At 31.7% G+C, this 22,648-nt stretch overlaps 1 long non-coding RNA gene across 1 annotated transcript; it reads right to left on the bottom strand.

Annotated features, from left to right (window-relative positions):
* Positions 1 to 17,523: 17,523 nt before the first annotated feature.
* On the bottom strand, positions 17,524 to 20,966 carry LOC131638086 (uncharacterized). Its single transcript, XR_009294588.1, has 2 exons — positions 19,775 to 20,966; positions 17,524 to 17,990 (listed from the first exon to the last, which is right to left on the bottom strand). It is a non-coding gene; the product is annotated as an uncharacterized LOC131638086 (long non-coding RNA).
* Between the last annotated feature and the right edge of the window lie 1,682 nt (positions 20,967 to 22,648).

The raw sequence follows: 22,648 nt of genomic DNA, 5'->3' as shown, positions 1-22,648 counted from the left end.
CCTAATTGCATAGTTTTGTGTTTTTAGGTTAATGGGCCTAGAACTTTGATTCCAAACATGTTTGTGACCCAAGATATGATCCCTAAAACCCATCCACAAGCTTTCATCATTTTTATTTTTATTATTTGAATTTTATGCAATTAAAAGGAAAATAAATGAAATAAAAAGTGAATTAAATGGATCAATACCTATAGCTTTGGCTTTGGATCATATTAAAGGCCCATGTATGCATCCATGAGACTCCAAATTCGTGGCCTAGGCGTTATGGAGAGAATATTTTCCAAATTTAGAAAGAATTAACTTGTTTTGTTCAAATATTATTTTCTCTCCTAATAACCTAGTATCCAAGCCCACAAACAAACCTAATTCATTCACATATATATACACAAGACTTCAGCAAGCAAGGGGACGGATTGGGGGAGAAAAATATTAGGGTTCTAAAGTTTGCAAAAAAATTCAAAAGTTAGGGCTCATGAGCTTGGATGATGCAGCCACTTCTGGTTCAAAAGAAAGCCTTCAAACTCTTCCTAGGATGATTCTGGACGAATATAGACTATCATATATTCTTCAGGTGATGTTAAGAGCAATATCATAAGTGTTCATATTCTTTGAAATTTTCTTGTTTTCGTTTTCCAATATCCTGTACGTTTTCGTCCGATGTGATGCTTTTAATGTGTTTGTGTGGAGGTTTAGGAGAGCTTTGACCCTTCGCATGGACTTTATCACGCAAGAATTAGGACATGCCATGGCTAGGGCATACCTATGTCCAAGCTTCGGATCCTATGATGCAAGCGTTTCCAAGACAAACCAACACCTCCATGATGATCGCAAGGCTTCGTTTGTATGATCTGGGCAGGATGTGGATTGATATAACCTCGTTCATGGCAAGTTGGAATCACGAAATTGAAGAAGAAAAAACCTGCGGAAAATTCGCAGGTAACTCCACAAGTAATTGCGCAACAAAATCCGCAGGTCAGGAGGTTGGTGATGATGAATAGTGCATGGGAACATTTGACTATCACGCGTGGCACAACTCAACCTTCTCATTGGCCAGTCAATGAAGCCTTCTCCTCTCTCTTGCCGCGATTGGTCTACAACCACAGGGGGCCCACGTTTGACTTTGTCTTTGAATTTCAAATTGAATATACGCTTTTATATTTAATAATTTGTTTGGATTCTTTAACAGCGAAACATGTATAGTGCAAGTTGCTGAGGACGGATGTATGTATCCAAGAAGGTGCTGGTTCGATTCCCAGCTCCAACATTATTTTTTATGAATTAGCAAGTTTGTGGATTCTGTGCGCATAGCTCCAAGAAGACATATGGTGTGCCTTCACGTCCAGACCCTTGGATGATTTTAAAGATGGATCTAACGCCCACCAGTATGCAGGTCTACCATGGACCATTAGAGCCGTACCTCACAAGATCATTCTCGCCCAGGTTTTTTATTCTTTTATTATTGTTTTTTTTAGTTATTATTTCTTTGTTTGTTATTCTATTCTCTTAATTATCTCTTAAAAAAAACCCAATTTAATCTTTTTATAACAAAATTTATTTTAATAGAATTTAGTTTTAGTAAATATTTTTAATTAAATAATTTAGGTTTAATTTTAATAATCTTCATTAATTAAATAATTTAGGTTTAATTAATTAATTTTTATTTTAGATAATAATTTAATTTTAGGCTAATTATTTTTAGGTTTTAATAATAATTGTTAATTTTAGGTTATCATTAACTTTGCCCCTAACCCTAAATCACATATTATTTGGTAGGTGTTGTCCGTCAACTAGGATTTTACCCTTAGGTTTAGCCATTAACTTTCAAGGGTTTAGGCTTACCCTTTTTGTAATCAAATTGAATTTTCTTTCAAAGCGCGATTTCTCTTCTCACCTCATGCTCTGTGATTGTCGCATGCCTTTTTAAATTATTTGCATTTATTTTAATTTATTTAATTTATTTGCCTTCATTATTTTTCCTTATTATTTATAATCTTGTCTTTATTATTATTGCTGCGTGTCAGGGCACATTATCTACTTAATTATTTCTTTTAATTTTTTCCGTAAAGTTTTTACCATATTATGTAACTGTTCACAGGATGTAATAGTTTAATTAGGGTTTATTTTCTGTCTTTTAATTTTTGCCCTTTTATTTTTAATTTTTGCCCTTTTAAATTCCGCCTTTAAATTTCTGCCCACAGGTGTTTATTGTAATAGCGTAGGACTTTTAAATTCTGCTTTTAATTTCTGTTTATTTTAAACTGCATGGCTAGTAAATTATGGAGTGCAAGACTATTAACTGAATATAGATCACTAATTTTTACAAGATAAATATCATCGAAGTTAACCACATGATTGTGCACCCACACACCTTTAGGGTAATCCCTCTGGTTGCCTTGTTGCCTTATTACTGTTGCCTAGTTGCCTCTAAGTATACTAAATGGTCAAGTCCCTCGATTCCGAGGATACCTAAAGCAATGTTGCCTTTAAAGTTATTGAAACTCCCTCGAGGTTGCCTTATAAAATATAATGATTGTCCCAATTGCTAAGGTATCCTCGCATGATGCCTAAAAAATTAATGACTATTATATCCTTCCCTTAGACTACCTGCCCTCTTTATGGCAGGGATAGTCTTATGGTGAACGATCATTTCAATGACCCTTCAACATCCAATTGAAAGACTTCCTACCCTCTCATGGTATGGATAGACCCTTTCACCTTGAAAAGCTAAAAGAACAAATTTCAAAACTTAGGGTAGTTGCTACTAATTGCTTGCTCTAAATTCAAAATCTTTTTCCCACTCTTTTCAAATATTTTCAAAAGGCTACGCTTATTTACAAGCTAAAGTCCTAAAACAAAATTCTTTTTCCACACTTCAAACATTTCAAACAATTCAAAAGTGAGCTAAGCAATTAAGAGCCCATGGATAACCATGGATACAAAGGGTGCCTTACACCTTCCCTTTGTATTAATTACCCCCCGAACTCAAAATTTCTTTTAAAAGGTTTTTCCTGTTCTTTTAGCCTTTCTATTAATTTGGATAAAATAAAAGTCGGTGGCGACTCTTGCTATCCGCAACATTTCAAAAAAGTCAGTTCTCCCACCGAGTTACACCCTCCTACGAGAGACAACACAACGCTCGAGGCGACATCACACAAAGACCATAGAATCATACCATAATAATCTCCAATAGATATGACCTCACCATATAGAGCAGTTCTGAAGTCACTAGGACGTAATTGGAGAAGAAGACATATGATATTAACATTTAAACCAGGCTGGCTTAAAAGGCTCAGAGTTATCACAAACAACTGCCATGTTATGTATTTAACATAACAAAAAACTTAATAGATACAATGCTAATTCTAGAAAATAACTAATGTACATATACTCTCATAAGAAGGAAAAGTGAATAATGAAAATATTTGGCTCAAACTTTACTAGCTAAGGTATTTGGAGATTGGTACAAGTAATCGATTTCCCTTTTCTTCATCTATTGTCAATCTGCAAGGTAACTTCCAAATTGATCACCTTTGTTCATTCTTTCTGGTGACTTTTTCTTTTCTTTTCTCATTGACATTCATAAGGTAGCAAATCATAACTACAAGATACAACAATAATAAACAAGTTCATTAATGCCAAGCATAGAGAAGTACAAAGGGACATACATTTTTATAGCTAGCTACTACTCTTGCTTAGATCATAATACAAAAGGGAAATAAACTGAAATAAAAACTAAAACTGAAAATTAAAAAATTTGAAGGCTTGCCTCCCATGAAGCGCTTCTTTAAGGTCCTTAGCTTTACCATTTGATTCTTTGTTAGGGAGGCATACATGACACAAAAAAACACATCATTTTTATTTTTCTTTTTGTTTTGTAAGAATCCCATGAACTTTAGGTATTGACGATGTTGCTTCATAATCTTCTTCATCTTGTAGTAGCAAACAATCAATTTCTTCTCTTCTATCTTTCATGTTGCTAAAATAACTTTTAGGGACATTATTTTGTTAAATATTTTCTAATTGGATATCTGCATCTAGACACTACTATAAAACGCGCATACAACAACGCACAAGTCACCACGGTTCTTCCAAACACCGTGGTGACATCTTTAAACTCATGCACTAATATTTTTTTTACTTTTTAATTAAAAATTGTAAGAGGGATATCACTACGATTATTTTATGCAACCGTTGTGATATATTATGTTCCTATAACGTAAAGGCGCGTCTTTTCTTTTTTATTTATTTTTAAATAAAAATAAAAGGGATATCACTACGATTATTTTAAGCAACCGTTGTGATATATTTTGTTTTTTTATTTAAAATTTTTAAATGGTTAAACACTAGTGCTTCTTTATGAAATTTCATTATGTAAATAATATATCATCATGGTTCACAGTATTGACTGTGGTGGTATCTTTATAAGTATTTATTACTTCTAGTAACTTGTCCCTTCAGTATCCATTTTTCCATTGAAAAAAGAAACAAGATGAAATAACCCTAACGTTTAATACTATGAAACGATACATTATTTCAACCATAACACCACCATTCAATACTGTGAAAAGATACATGATTTCAATCATAACACCCTCGTTCACTGTTTATCATTCCTCATTTTCACTCTGTTCATTTTATATTTGTCATTTTCGTCAACATCGTCGAGGAGGTTGACAACACCAACACAATCGTTGATGTCGAGGAGAAAGACTTCACCAACACCTTCGTCATCATCGGGAAGGAAGAAAACACCAAAATTGTCGTCATCGTCGAGAAGGAAGGCAACACCAACAATAACACAACATTTTTCTTTACTTAGTCATCAAGTTTATGGTACATAAAATATTTTCCCCATGCATCTACATTAAACTTCATTTTTCATTTTTGTGGATGTTGTTGTTGTTGTTGCTAATGTGTATGATTTATCTTTTATTGTCGTTATAAGTGAAAATAATATTAGATGGTTATATTAGATAAAAGAGGTTGTTTTTGTAATTTTTTATGTTGTGGTTGTTGTTTATGCTCTTCTTGTTGTTAATGATATTTATGTTTATTGTCTATCTTGTTATTTTCATGTTGTTGTTGTTATTATTTATTTATGTTGTTGTTATTTTTGTTGTTGTTTATGTTGTTGTTGTTGTTTTTGAACATAGATGTCAATATTGTCAAATTCTTCATCTACTAGCGAAGAAACTCATACAAATGATACTTGTACAAATGATACTTGTACAAATGATACTAAAAAAAAAACATCACAAAGAGGTGCCACAATGATGCTCCAGTTCATAAAAGTCTACAACTCAGGTGACAAAATTTTGATCGTGTTTGATTCGTTCTACAAAGTAGTTGGTTGTGAATAATACTTTAATTTTAAGAGTTATGTTGTGTTCCTTGGACGTAGAAAAGTCAGTATATTGATAGATGATTGGAAACAAGTGCCAGATGATATCAAAGATAGCATATGGACATACTTTATGGTAATAATTTTAATTTCCATCTATTCGATATCACTTTCTGTAATTTTTAATACATACTTATTGATTTAAATGTAGTTGAGTTTTGAGTTTACCGATGACAAAAAGTTGGAAAAAAAACGGATCACTTATTCCGGTACTTGTTGGAGGGGCTTTAAGTCACGACTCATGTTTGGCTACATTAGGAAGCCTAAGCCCGTTCTTGCTCGTCCATGGATAAGATATAGTTTTATATCGAAGAAGCAATGAAAAAAGTTTGCGAGGGACCGTCGTTTTGAGAAAATCAAAGTTAGTACTAGTCTTATTTATCCGATAATTTTATGCTAATGAGTTATAGATACTAATCATAGATATTTTTTACTATGCTAATAACAGGTTAAAATAGAAATAGGAATACAAAATAAGGCAAAAACCATGTACCCCCATAGATTGTCTCGGGGGGGTTAAAAGAAACTTGCAAAAACAATCATGCTTAAAAAAACCAACAAATGGGAGATGATCGCATCTCATTTCCACCGTCAAGACATGAGAAATGGAAGATGACTCAATTAAGACCAAACAGAGAGTACACCTTAGACGCGTCAAGAGTAGTTGCTGAGAAAATTGTAAGTAGGATTTGTTTTGCTTATGTTATTTAAATGTTTTGGTAACAATATATATTATCATGCATGTTGTGAAGGATATGTTAGTTGAGGCGGCCCGTGAAGGCACATTTGTTTCAGAATCACGACATGATATACTAGTAGAAGCTATCAGAACAAATGAACATGGTGGATGTGTCTGTGGTGTTGGAGAACGTGTCGACATGTGGTTATACATTGGCTCTTCAAGAAAAAGTATTGAAAGGCCGAAATTACAGGCAAAAAGAGAAAAGATTGAAAAATTTCAGAAGGAGTTAGATGAACAAAGGAAGATGTCATAAGAGGAGAAGGAAAGATGGAGGAAAGATATGGAAAATTATAAAAGTTAGAAGAGTTATATTATGTATGTGCTTCATTTGAGATGCTAGTGTTGTATCGAAAATATATGATATGTATTGTGTTTTTTCTGTTTTATGTTCTAATTGAATATTATGATGTAGAGAATAAGTGGAAGCATCCAACAACGTACAAATGAAGATGATCATTATGACGATGGAAATGATGATCATTTTTGAATATATGTGTTATATGTCCTGCTAGCACCAAAGGAAGTAATTGTTTAGCCCATCCCCCTTCCATATAACCGCAATGAGTTATTTGATCCTTCCACAAATAAAATCGCCAAGTTATACATGAGTGTTGCGGAGATCGATGACCTGCAACCTCTTGCGTTAGAACATTGTCTAACTGTAGAACTCTTCTTTTATGATCTTAAAGATGTAAGGGATTTTCTCATTGGACATATGTGGCTGGTGTAACACCCTTCTACCCAATATATATTTCGCGAGTAATTTTAAATAAATTTATTAAAATACAAGCATCAACAAGAGTGTCACATCGTCATAAAATATCATACATATATATCATCCTGCTCTGTAACACAGGCTCTCTACATAATAACAATTAAAATTTCTTTTGAAACATCAACATAAATTCAAATATCATGCAGCGGAATCTTAACATTAAAATAAAGCAACAATTATCCATCACGTTTCATCATTCTTAATTTAAGTCTCAAAATTAACTTCAAACCATTAACGGTAACTCATAGAATCATGTTCTCAAACAATTAAAATATTCAAATCATACGATCCCAACCTGATGTTACATATTAGAGCAAGACCCTTTATTCCACGGAAAAACTAAACGACTATAGAGCTATCCATACTCCTTAATAAGCTAGTCCTGATCACCTACGCATTACCACATGGAGGCAACATTCAAACAGAAAGGGTGAGTCAATTATAATCACTATAAAAGACATAAGGAATAGATATAGCAGTCATATCTAGGAAACAACAATCATATAACATCATTTAATACATTCCATCACATAACAACAATCACCAATTCTTCACGTCACAACATCATAAATCCAAGAATCAATCAAATACATCACCTGAAATATACCAAACATCATCTTCCAAGAATCAATCAAAGACATCACTTAAAATATACCAAACATTATCTTCCTAAAATCAATCAAAGACATCACTTAATCCAAGTATTATGCAATGCCACAAATAATGAAATGCTACTTCATAAGACTCATGCATGTGGTACCAAAACATCACAGATGACTTAATCATCGTTATTCTCCAAAGATCCCACCAATAGGATTGATTCCCACTTGGAATCAGAGCACCTCACAAGTTGCACTCAATCCACACTATGGGATCGAGGCCATCATTGAACCAAATCGTCCTAACATCACTGGATAACTATCCTGTAAACTTCACTGGACAAAATTCCTACAAATGCTCTGAATGCATGATGCGCAACACCACAAAAAATATGACCACGACTATTTAAAATGCATCATCATTCATTATATTCATCATACATCATACGTCAATATTCATCATAGGTTCATCAATCCAACAAAACCTCCAAATACAACATACAATTATCTAGACCTTAAATCAAATATAATAACAATGATAAACTCCCCTTACCTTAGAATTAAGGTTTGATTTTGAATCTTCTTCGTGTTCCACCGAGATTCCTCTTCTCCTCTTGCCTCTCTTTGCCCTAGCCTTTTCTCTCTTTCACGCTCCTCCAAAAGTTTTTACGACTGAATGAATATCTCTCCTTTTATGTGGTGTTGCGCATCATGCATTCATAGCATTTGTAGGACTTTTGTCCAGTGAAGTTTTCAGGATAGTTATCTAGTGATGTCAGGACGTTTTGGTCCAATGATGGCCTCAATCCCATAGTGTGGATTCAATGCAACTTGTGAGGTGCTCCAATTCTAAGCGGGAATCGATCCTATTGGTGAGGATCTTTGGAGAATAACAATGACTAAGTCATCAATGATGTTTTGGTACCACATGCATGAGTCTTATGAAGTAGCATTTCATTATTTGAGGCATTGCACAATACTTCGATTAAGTGATGTCTTTGATTGATTCTTGGAAGATGATGTTTGGTATATTTTAAGTTATGTCTTTGATTGATTCTTGGAAGATGATGTTTGGTATATTTTAGGTGATGTATTTGATTGATTATGGGATTTATGATGTTGTGACGTGAAGAAATGGTGATTGTTGTTATGTGATGGAATGTATTAAATGATGTTATATGATTGTTGTTTCCTTGATATGACTTCTATATCTATTTCTTATATCTTTTATAATGATTATGATCTACTCACCCTTTCTGTTTGAATGTTGCCTCCACGTGGGTAACGCGCAGGTGATCCCGACTAGCTTATTAAGGAGTAAGGATAGCTCTAGAGTCGTTTAGTTTTTCCGTTGAATAAAGGGTTTTGATCTGATATGTAACATCGGGTTGGGATCGTATGATTTGAATATTTTAATTGTTTGAGAACATGATTCTATGAGTTACCCTTAATGGTTTGAAGTTGATTTTGAGACTTAAATTACGAATGATGAAATGTGATGGATAATTGTTACTTTATTTTAATGTTGAGATTCTGCTGCATGATATTTGAATTTATGTTGATGTTTCAAAAGAAAGATTAATTGTTATTATGTAGAGAACTCGTGTTACGGAGCAAGATGATATATATGTATGATATTTTATGACGATGTGACACTCTTGTTGATGCTTGTATTTTAATAAATTTATTTAAAATTACTCATGAAATATATATTGGGTAGAAGGGTGTTACACCTGGACGTAGGGATATTACAAGTTTGGTGCACGTATGTATATAATTGAATATGCATGTCATTATAGTACATTGTCATTTTTGTATTTCCTCCCTTAATTTTTTTAATTTTGTTTAACTATTTAGGTACATTCACTGTGTTTGTATAGATTTAAATAAATCAAATATATATGGAATTTTGGATCTATATAGTATTCCATGGAAAAATAATGATCCAAAAGAAATTCAAGATTACCTGACAAAACGGTTAAAGGAGGGAGGAAAAGCATGTTACTTAGCACCATTTATCAATGAGTAAGTAATTTTGTAACTGTTTTTTATCTATTATATATTTAGTTTTGTTTATGCAAATACTAATTATATTTATGCTCGTGTTTATTCAGTGGTAATTGGCAATTGCTCATCATATCACTTAGGACGAATACGATAATTACATTGTGTTCCTTATATAAGAAACTCGATAACAAAATGAAAGATATTATTAATTGGTAAGTGTATGTTGATATGAAACTTTAAAGTAATATTTTCTTTAATATTGTAACTAGTTTAACGTGTAATATGATTAATTCATTTCCTATGTATAGTGTTGTGCAACGACAAAATATCATGCATAATATTAGAAGAAAGCCCTCATGGCTCTTGCCTAAGGTAAGTGGCCCAATTACTTGTAACATTCATTTATATATGTTGTTACATGCATGTGTGGTTATATTCAAGAAATTAATTTTTAAATTTGTAGACGAGGAAACAACCAGGGGTTACAAGTGTGTGTATTATGTCATAAAACACATGTTAAACATTGTCCTTGTCATCATTGTTGATTCATGGGAAACAGTATATATTATATATGTCATAAAATGTTTAAATTATATTATATATATAAGTTGGCTATTCAATTATTATCATGCATGATATTCACTTTTTTTGTTTTTTTTATGCAGATGTTTTATCGACGAAACATCATTTTCCCTTGAGGACTTTAAAGGGCTTCGTAAACGTTGGGTGTTTATCCATAATGTTCATAAGGTTCCTGCTGTTTTATTTATAGATATGTTCAATATATTTTTGAGATTGAAGATGTAAATAACATATTTTGTGTTTGATATAAATATTACTTTTGGATTTTGGTGCAAAATGTAGATTATTTTTTATGATCTTTATGCATAGTTAACAAAAATACATGTAGCTTTTAATTCTCTGATATGGTTAAAATAGATACATGTTAAATATGGAAAATATTTTAAAAACAGAGAATTCCTTTTTAAAAAACAACAGATATTTTGACAACGGCTATAACAACTAACTAGTGTGTATACCTGTGCGTGGCACGGGATAAAATTTCCAATGTAAAAAAAATATCTTATAATTCGTTTCTTAAAATTATTTTCTCTAATTCCAAAAGGATTCAGTAGAAAATAATTAGAAAAATAAAATAAAATGAGAATTCATGCCAAAGACATACCTCAACACATAATAATAAAATGAGGACAAATAAAAATCTAAAATGCCTAATCAAGTAGTTTAAGCCTTTTCTTGATCGCATTTGCTGGCAATCGAATCGTGATCCTCACTACGAAGTACAACGCCAATCACTACAAGACCAATTAATAATTGGTAATTTAATGAAAACTTTTATAAGCAAAAAATGACTTTTTTTTACCATATTTATTGTAACATTAGTAGCTATACAAACACACTTAGAAGTTATATTAAAAAATTATATGAAAAACTATTTAGAAGTATTATTATTATTATTATTATTATTATTATTATTATTATTATTATTATTATTATTATTATTATTATTATTATTATTATTATTATTATTATTATTATTAAGTAAACATGGAAGTTTATAAAAATGGAGGATTGTTATATTTTTTTAAGAATCTTTAATTCATTTTTATATTTCGTCAAATTAAAAAATTATATGAAAAAGCATTTGGAAGTTACATCATTATCATTATGAAATAAATATGGAAGTTTATAAAAATATTGCTAATTTTAATCACGTCATAAAAGCTATTAACAACATAAAATGTTAAGAAATTCTATTATTTATGTGATTTGTGTAATGTTTGTGACACCAAATAGCTAAAATATATTAAAATTTTGTGATATTAATTATACAAAATTTAAAAGATTTTAAATATTGTAAATTAAATTTAAATATTTTGAACTTCAAATATAGAAGAGAGAGATATTTTATATTCTTTGTAAAATCTTTAATTCATTCTTATTACATAAAATTAGAAAAATATATAAAAATGTATTTAAAAGTTATATTATTATTATTATTATTAATATTATGAAGTAAATATAGAAGTTTATAAAAACGGTGTTAACTTTAACACGTTATAAAAACCATTAAACATATAAAATCCTAAGAAATTACATTATTTAAGTGATTTATGTAATATTTGTGACACCAAACAGATAAAAAATATTAAATATTTTTGAAAATAGTTATACAAAATTTTAAAATATTTTTAGAAATTCTAAATTAAATTCAAATATTTTGAAATTAAAATATTGAAGAGAGAGAGAGTGTGTGTTTTTATATTCTTTGTAAAAAAATTTAGGGTTAATATTACTTTACCCCCTGCCATATAAGCGAGATTCGGTTTACCCCCTCTAAAAAAAAATTTATTGGACAAACCTTGCAAAATAAAGATTCCATCAAATTTGACCTTGATCAATTTTTTTGGTCAAGATTCTTAGAATCTTGCCTACATGGCAATTTTGTAGTGCTGACTGTACAACACATAAGCAATGTGGCACAGTCAGCACTGCCACGTGGATTTTAAAAAAAAAAAATTATTGATTTTTTTTTTTAAAAATTAATTTTTTTTTTAAAAAGTTAATATTTTTTTAAAAAAAAATTAATATTTTTCTAAAAAAAAATTTAATATTTTTTTACGTTTTTAAAAAATATTTGACAGTACCTGCGGATTTACCTACGAATTTGACAATACCCGCGAATTTACCTACGGATTTAAAAATACATGCGGATTTACCTACGAATTTGACAATACCTGGGGATTTACCTTTAAAAACCTGCGAATTTACCTGCGGATTTACCTACGAATTTGACAATACCTGCGGATTTACCTACGAATTTGACAATACCTGCGTATTTACCTACGGATTTAAAAATACCTGCGAATTTACCTACGGATTTGACAATACCTGCGGATTTACCTACGAATTTAAAATTATCTGCGGATTTACCTTTAAAAATACATGCGGATTTACCTGCAAATTTGACAATACCTGTGGATTTACCTAGGGATTTGAAAATACCTGCGAATTTATATATAATAAAAATAAATTTTAAAAATAATTAAAAAAAACAATAAAACAATTTTGGAAAAAAAATTGGAAAAAATTAATAAAAAAGTAAAAAAAATATTAAAAACGTAAAAAAAATATTAAATTTTTTTTTAAAAAAAAATTTTAAAAAAATCAACAAAATTAATAAAAAAAAATTTAAAAAATATTATTTTTTTTAAAAAAAATTAATAAAAAAATCTTTCAAAAAAAAATATTTTAAAAAAAAAAAATTCCACGTGGCAGTGCTGACTGTGTCACATTGCTTATGTGTTGTACAGTCAGCACTACCAAAAATGCCATGTAGGCAAGATTCTAAGAATCTTGGCCAAAAAAACTGATTAGGGTCAAATTTGATGGAATCTTTATTTTGCAAGGTTTGTCCGATAAGTTTTTTTTTTAGAGGGGGGTAAACCGAATCTCGCCTATATGGCAGGGGGTAAAGTAGTATTAACCCAAAATTTTAATTCATTCTTATTATATAAAGTTAATATATATATATATATATATATATATATATATATATATATATATATATATATATATATAGATATATATAAATATAGAGAGATAGATAGATAGATAGATAGAGAGAGAGTGGGCATATCATATGAGAATGACATATTTATATGAGAATGTGAGAATGAATCTGAACCATTGGATTTTAAAATAAATGGTAGAGATTATGGGTGAATCTTTGTTTTCTCTCTACTACATTTTGAAATAAATGATGTAGGAGTAGGGGTGGCAAAACGGGCCACCCGCCCCGCCCGCCGCCCGCCCCGCCTTATGCCCGCCAAAAAACGAGCGGGGCGGGCATGCCCGCCAAGTAAAATGGGCATCAAAATCATGCCCGCCCCGCCAAGATGGCGGGTTGGCGGGCGGCGGGCTTACCCGCCTATTTTTATTTATATTTTTTTAATAGATTAATATGCATTTTTTTACCTTTTAATTAAACTTTTCACTTATTTTTTAAAACAATTTTTTATAAAAGTAATTTTTTAACAAATTTACTCTAAAAAATATTACATATATTTATAAATAAATATATAAAATAAACCATCAAAAATTGCAATAACTAGAATTAACTAAAAAAAGAGTGAGTTTTGGAGGAGGATCGGGTTTTGGCGAGCGGCGGGCTTTGGCGGGGCGGGTATGGCGGGCGGCGGATTTTGGCGGGGCGGGCTTTGGCGAGCGGCGAGTCTAAAATCCCAACCCAACCCGCCAATTTTTGGCGGGTGCGCGGGCGGCCCGGCGGGCCCCGACCCGTTTTGCCACCCCTATGTAGGAGAGAGAAAAAAAATGTACTCATAATCTCCACCATTTATTTTAAAATCCAATGGTTCAGATTCATTTTCACATTCTCATATAAATATGACATTCTCATATGATATGCCCTATATATATATATATATATATATATATATATATATATATATATATATATATATATATATATATATATATATATATATATATATATATATATATATGAGGATATATATATATATATATATATATATATATATATATACTCATATATATATATATATATATATATATATATATATATATATATATATATATATATATATATATGAGGATATATATATATATATATATATATATATATATATATATATATATATATATATATATATATATATATATATATATGAGGATATATATATATATATATATATATATATATATATATATATATATACTCATATATATATATATATATATATATATATATATATATATATATATATATATATATATGAGGATATATATATATATATATATATATATATATATATATATATATATATATATATATATATATATATATTGAAAGTTATATTATTATTATTATCATTATGAGGTAAATATAAAAGTTTATAAAATTAGAGGGGATAAATAATTGTATTTAAATGAATATAAATGTGATAAAATTTCTTATGCTAAGAAAATTTATTTTATAATTGTTTAGGGTTTATAAATAAAGCTATGATACTATAAAAATAAGTTGATAAGTTATTAATAGTACATATAAATAATTTAACTATTTAATAATAATAATGATTATACAATCTATATTATAAAAAAATTGTTATATATAAAATAAAATTAAATATTTTGAAAATCATTAAATATAATAAAGCAATTTTGCCATTTGTCCTTCAATTAATTACTTAAATTACCAATTAAAACTTAAATGAAACAAAAAAGTATATCTACTTAATATAAATGTAAAGAAGTCATGATGGCAACCCTAGCTACATGTCTTCTTGGTAATAATCCTCGCCACATGTCAATTGATAATAATTCTAAATAAAACCCTAATTATACAAACTATATATATATTAAAATAAATAATAATAATATAATACTAAATTAAACCATCATTATCATTAATTATAATAATAATAAAATAATAATATAATATCTAAGTAATAAAAATATTAAAATAATAATAAGTAGATAATTGTCATTTGATAATAATTTTAAATATGAATCCTAATTATACAAACTCTATAATAATAAATAACAATATAATACTAAACTAAACCATCACTATTAATAATAATAATAATAATTAATATCTAATTAATAAAAATATTAAAATAATAATAATAATAATAACAATAATATAATATAATAACTAGCTACCACAATTAATAATAATAAAAATAATAATAATAATAATAATAATAATTATAATTATAATAATAAAATAATATATTCAACTAACACTATTATATCTTATTATCCTAATTCTCATTTTCTTATACAAAAACAATTTTTAATTATCAAATAATAATAATAATAATAATAATAATAATAATAATAATAATAATAATAATACAAATTGTTCTAATTAACACCATTATTTTCTTTTACTCCATATATTTGCACAAATATTATATTATGTTTATGTAATATTTCAACAAAGTAGATATCCATATAGGTTAGTGTGTAATCATTATACCTGATGTCGATAGATGGAGGATTAGTAAGAAGAATGAAAACAATATTGTTGTGCCTGGCCGAATCATATGCAAACTTATAGACATTATCATTGATGAAGAGAGACACCAATGGGGGAAATTATGGGTGGAAGTGAAAGAACTAGTTGAATCAAAACTCTCTCTCTCTGAGAAAAAACACACACATCTCTCATCCCATTCTTTTCTCTCTTCTCTATTCTCTTCTGGTTCTACATGACTTATTTTGTTTCTTCAGAGAAAATCAAAACAACACAAATAAAAAATTCCTCTCAATCTCTCTCTGTCTCACTCACAGGTTCAAACATCAAACACAAAAAATTACTCAAACCCCCAATCAAACACTTGAGCCCCAATTCATATCTCAAATGTTCAAGGTTACAAATGCAAGATTTTGTAGAAATCCAAAAGCATAAACAAAAAAATACATACGAAAATAAAATCTATGTATGCTCTATTTACTTCTTCGAATCTTCTTCTTCGTGTGGCTTTGGATGCAAATTTGAACTTTTCTTTCTTCTTTTCTGCAGTGATCTGAGATGAGTGAATGTGAGAGTTCACACTGAGAAGCTTTGAGGGTTGAAGGGTGGCAGAGGTGTAGGTATTTTGGTGTGTGTAATGAAGAGGAAATGAAGGTTGTTATATAGTGTGTTTGAAGAGTGATTTGGATAGAATTTTTTTGAAGATTGGATAAGGATAAAGATGAATTTTTAAATGTTTTACGCTTCTTCCAAAAAATCCTTTTTGATTTCCAATTGTTTGCAATAACTTTACATCTCTCAATGTGAATATTGAGTTGTCCTAAATATTATATTTTATCATTATGAGTAATTAGAAATTAATGAAATAATTAATTAAAGATTAAAAAATTTATTATAATTAATTATAGAAACTTTCTACTAATAGCAATCATAAAAATAGCATGTAGTCTAAAAATTTGACAAATGGCAAATTTGCCAAAAACTCATCTTGCTTTATTATATTCTATGATCATGGTTGTGTATTGAACGCTGACCAGAATAATATAAATTCCAAAATGTCGTCGTTGAGAATTGAACCTGTGACCTTTAGGTCTATCAATGGTCGAGTTAAATAACAATTACGATATCGCGCGCGCTTTCCATTATACTACAAGGTTCCAAGACCGTGATTGTAAGTAACACATTTACAACAACACTCTTCATAACAACGCCAGAACCTGCGAGATTACATATCTTTTCTAACTGTTGTTAAATGCCTTTTTCGTAGTAGTGAGACAAATTTTTAACTTTTAAGCTTCATCCAAAACTAGATCACCATCACTTACCATTCTTGCTCTTTTCCCATATCTATTTTCCACCTCAATTTCTTCTATTCCGGTTTCAGTTTTTTCATTTGTTGGCATGAATTTTTCTTCTTCTTGTTCTTTTTCAACTCCTTCATCAAATGCTTCCCATTCATCGTCGACTTCTCTCTCAACTTCATCATTCTTAGGATTATCTAGCATATTTCTATTAAAATCTCCACTTGATCAAGCTACCACTCATTCAAATAACTTCCCAATTAATTTTCAATATTCTTCATTACTTCCAAGTTGCTTTGAGCAAACTTCATAAATTCACTCATAGTCTCTTCTAGAATGGACGAGTTCCTTGGTGGTGGATCTTGAAGTAAGGATTCGACTCTTGATAATTTTCTAGATAACATGCTTATTCAACTTATAGTACACAATGGCCATTGGCATGACATTCACCACTCAAATCAAATCGTAATGCTCTGACTGGATTAACATTTATTGGAACAAGAGTTAAATTGCAAGTTGCTTTGATAAAGCTTAAAGTTGTGCTAACAAGGCAACTTAAAAGTCAACTTCATCATACATATTTTAAATGACAATGCAGAAAGCAATGCTTAATGTAAACATTGTTTGATATAAACTAAATATAACACGCAAATTGGAATAAAATACTAATAATATACATATAAAAAAACAGTGTACGGAGATGTCAAAATAATACAACCCGAATACAAAAAAGTCAAGACTAAAAAATAAATAGGAAACACCGCCAAGACACATCGAGCGACGTGGTCGTGGTAGTAAATCAGTAAGGAAGTGTCCCTAGGCCCTCCCGGGTAGCCTTGGTCCTCCTCGTCCCCGTGCGGAGGCTCAACATCAGGTATCACCTCCTCCTCCTCCCCGTGCCTGCGCTCGACATCAGGTATCACCTCCTGATGGGAAGAAGACACCCGAGTTAGTCTACTCCTCGATCCAAATGAAGAACCAGACTCATCCATCTGGACGGGTACTCGTACTCGACCCCGTCCTTGTGTCGCTGCCAGCTGTGACGCCCGCTCGCGTCTAGCTGACGCTGTCTAGGTCTCTCTGCCCTGTCTGAGTCGTGCGGGGTTGCCTGCCATATTCCTGAACAAAATTGAAATCCATAAGAATGCAAAACAATCAAGAAAATAAAAAAAAAACTTTCTGGGTTAATTTCGGAAGTACATTTCCGAAACTGGTCAAGGAGGTGTTTTCGAAAATGCACTTCCAAAACCCCCCCTGCGAACACCATTTTTGAAGAATTTCCAATCCTTGCCCAAAGTGCTTCAAAAACAAATTTTTACCACCTAAAAAACCTCAGAGACATATAATAACTAAACCCTATAACATTTCAATAATTTCTAACAACCCTACTATGCATTTCAATCCTATAGTTGAAGGATGTAAAACTTGCAAATTGGAAGCTTTGAGAGTTAGTCTTTGAGTGGTCTTTGAAGGTTGTAAAACAACTTTGGAGAGTGAAGTTCGTGTAGTAGGAACCAGAAATGGAAAGATTTTTGAAAGTTTTTAAGTTTTAGGGTAAAATGGAAATGGGGGGAGGCTGTTTTGTTTAAACAGCAAAACGCACATTTTTTCGAAAATGCATCTCCAAAATGTTGTTTTCGGAAATGCATTTCCGAAATAGTTTTTTTTTAACTTAAAAAAAGGTGATTTCGGAGATACATCTCCGAAATCACTCTTTTTTTAACTTTGCAGATGCATTTCCGAAATAAAGGGGCATTGTAGGAATTTCACCGCGGGTGACCAAGAAGGATAGTAGGTCTATAAAGAAATTTCCAAAAAGAAACAAAGAGGTCCGCCTCTCACACTCCACTTCATTCTCCATGGTCAAAATCAAACAGAAAAAACTCTGTCCTCTCTCTGTTTCAGCTAGAGCTATAAATATGGGCTACCTGGCCCTAAATGGGCCGGCCTTGGCGGGCTCTGGGCTTTTCAGGGCTGGGTCAAAAAGGCCCGGTGTAATATGGGCTCGAGATTTACTACCCTAGCCCGACCCTAGATGGGCTTCGGGCTACACAGCCATAAATGGACTTTTTTATTTAAAAAAATTAAAATAAAATTCCATAATATTTATTATAAATAAAATTTTAAATTATGTTATTTTAAACATAGTACTATATTATCTCTTATAAATACTATAATGTGTTTCTAAAAATATATGTCTAAATTGTATAAAATAATACTTGAATATTTATTATAAGAGAAATAATAATATAATGCGATCAAAAAATGTTGATTATATTAATATATAATATTTAAAAGAGAAAGATTGAATAAAATAGAGATAAAATTTAGTGAAGTGAGAAAAATCAATATGCGATAATATAAATATTAATATATACTTTTAAAATTTATAATTATGCGGGCCTAATGGGCTACCCACGACCCATATGGGCTAGCCCTAATGGGTAGGGGCTTTTCAGGGCTGGGCTAAAAAGGCCATGAAAAATATGGGCTCTAATTTTAAGGCCCAAGCCCTATGATTTTTCGGGCTTGGCGGGCCGGCCCATATGGGTTGCCCATTTTGACGGCTCAGTTTCAGCTCACCATCTCTCTGCTTTCAAATTAACATCTCAGAATCAAAGAATTATGTTCTTCTACATCTCAAGAACAACAACGAGACCTCACCTCTCTTAATCGTATTTCTCTGTTCTTAACTTTCACACCTATTTCTAATCTAATCAACAAAATAACTCCATGAACAAAATTGATTAAATCAGAAGCAAAGGTTATACAAAAAAACTGAAACACCATCATCCGACAATTATATGACAAAATTGATGCAACAATGGATCCAGAAAACGCAAATCGAAAAGAGATTGGTACTCAATGATAAAAGCAGCGGTTGAAAATAAAAGAAAGGATACCATCGGAGATGATGCCATGATGTGTTGTTGCCGACGTTCCCAATCTCTAAGTTGCCACTGTGAGGTCTTGTGTTGATATGTCGCTGATGGAAATCGTGAGGTTGCAGATCGAAGGTGAGTTGAAGATTCAGATCATGGACGAATCAGTTTCATCAAATCTGGATCGTGAAGTTGTTGTTCCATTCATCTTCTTCCACTTCTTCTTGCTCTTATCCTTTTATGCAAGTGAAACTGAGAGTGGATGTTCGAAGGGAGCTCGGCCGGTGGCGGCTTCGTGTGGATCGGAAACGGCGATTTCACGGAGGTATTGGATGTTGTTTGCGGTGGATGCGTGGTTGTGTCTGTGTGATGTTCTGAGTTGTCACTGCTGAACGATTTGCAGATGATGCCTGATTTGAGTTGTTGGAGGACGACCATGTTGTTGCGTTATGTGGTTCTATAGATTACGATCGGTTCGATGGATCATGAACCTTAAACAAAATATCAAGGCAGAATAGCATCAACATAAAAATGGATTAATAGTTAAATCAGTGATAATGGAGTGGTTAATTGTTGTTGATGTTGTGAAGGTTATTATATTTGTGTAATTAGTGAATGTTTATGTTTGTATATCTTGGTGTGTAGTATGATAAAGGTGGTTTCTAGTGATACTGAAAGTGATGACTCACGTGAGTTTTGGGGTTTGTGGGTTATGTTTAAGAGATTCACCGGATTTTAGAACTCGACGCTTGATTTTTACCTAGAATTCGTTGAAGATCCTCTGCGTTTCTTGTTCAATGTTTGTCGTTTAAGGCACGTCGGAGGAACTCTGATCGATGAGATCGAGAGGAGAAGTTAATGGAGGAGAGCGAACACAGAGGGAGAGATGAGCGATTAAGAGAGGGAGACTCGAGAGGCAATGCGATTGAGTCGAGACGGAGAGCAATTTGAGTGGATGAATGAGGAATAGAGAGCCATCGTCGGACTTTGAACGGAGATGATGAGTTCTCCGGCGGCGCTGATGGTGCAAGTGAGAAAGGAGGGAGACGCATCTGAATCGTCACATGTACATTTAACCCTAATTTCCCCTTCTTAATTGCATTACCTTGATTGATACTAAGTACAAATCTGAGTTTAATTGGTTAATTAATAGAATTTAATTAGATTTTATTGTTAATTGAGAGAGATTGAAAAAAACCATATAAAAAGCTGAGTACTGTTTAATTGAGTCATTAATAGAGATTAAGTATGATTATAGGGATTAATAAAAATCTGAATATTGGATCATGACTTTGGGCTTTCCACGAACTGCTGTCTTCGTACCCCCCATGAGAGCCCAATATTTTTTAGTAAAGAAACTATTGTACAAAAACAAAGAGCGCTTGGGCCAATCTCTTTGGGCCTTGCGCAAAACTGCTGTTTTACACCATAATTCAACTTCAAACCCCCCGTGTATATATTTTTTCCATATCATTTAGCTTTTTTAGTTAGTTTGTTTTCTAATATTTTTAGTATAATAAAAAACAAATAAACTTTCAATTTTGTTAGATTTTTTGCATGATAAAAAGATAATAAAATCACATTTTTTCGTTAGATTTTTAGCATGATGAAAATGAATAAAAACATGTAATATTTTTCTTGTTAGAATTTAAATGCTTTGTTACATAGTTTTGTTCTAACTTTTAGATGAAAATGTCATAAAAAAAACATTTAATCTTGCTAGATTTTGTTTTAGAATTTACTTAGAATTTAATTGCTATTATATTCTATGGTGGGTGCGCGCTTCCTTGTTATTACTAACTCGCTTGTTAAGATGTGCAAGGTACCTTTCGATTGTGATTCGACTTGTTTCGTGTTCCACTTTATTTGTGGGACACAAATTCACTTATGGTGCGACTTGTCTTACGACTTGATGCACGTCGTGTTCCACTTTATTTGTGGAACACGAACTTATTCCCGATGCGATTCATCTGATCTCTCATTCATTGAGATGTATATTCTTGTGATGTATGTATTGTGTTTCTCTTGCAGGTTATTTGGGTGGTTATGCTCAACGCCCACCACATGTCGCTCGTGATTTATTTTCACGATGATGCTTTCTGACTGTGCTTGATGACAGCTTACGAGAAGTATTCCGGGTTTCTCACTTTCTCTTGCTAGCTCATTGCGAATTTCCTATTCGTTCGGTATTGTCTCCTTGTCCCTTTTACTCATTCGCGCATCATATGATGCCATGAGAAGTAGGGAGGCATGCAGTATCATCTTTGCCATGAGAAGTAGGACTTAGGCATGCATTGCATCTGGAAATCCTCTGAGTCGTGTGCCAGACGTTCTGTTTTTGCCGGTGTGTTTACGTTTGTGCTTGCAGGAAGTCTTAACAAAGGCCATTGTATGTCCTCGAGAAGGCAAGCGAAAAGAGTTAGTAATCAACCCCCACAAATTTCAGTTCCCAGGTAGTCCCTATGCTCACTTTTTGTAAGTCCAGAGCTCTGGACAAGTCCCCAAGATCGTCGAGTCGAAGGCCTAATGGTTAAAGTGAAGCGGGTCCATGCAATCAGACCCTAACGTTTCTTAGCTCATGTTGATCGATGTTGATGCTCGATGTACGCACGCATCGATTTTCCTCCGCTCCTCTTTTCCCCTGTAATATAATTCTGTGGTTAAAGACTCACACCTCCTTGGTCTAATACTTGATTGACTCGAGAGATACGCTCCCCTTAGGTATGGCGGGACCACTTTTCTACTACTTGGCATGTGCCTCGTAGGTATTTGCTTTACGAGCCGAGCTCGTTTATGTGCCATTATTATGCATTTGCTTTGTTTACTACTTCGGTAGTTTGTTTGCTTCTCGAGCGGAGCTCGATTGTATGCCATATGGTTGTGATGCTTGTTCAC

The sequence above is a fragment of the Vicia villosa genome, linkage group LG1, assembly GCF_029867415.1.
Source record: "Vicia villosa cultivar HV-30 ecotype Madison, WI linkage group LG1, Vvil1.0, whole genome shotgun sequence".
NCBI classification, from domain to species: Eukaryota; Viridiplantae; Streptophyta; class Magnoliopsida; order Fabales; family Fabaceae; genus Vicia; species Vicia villosa.
Note: the sequence above shows the minus strand (reverse complement) of the source record. Positions and strands in the feature narration are given on the sequence as shown.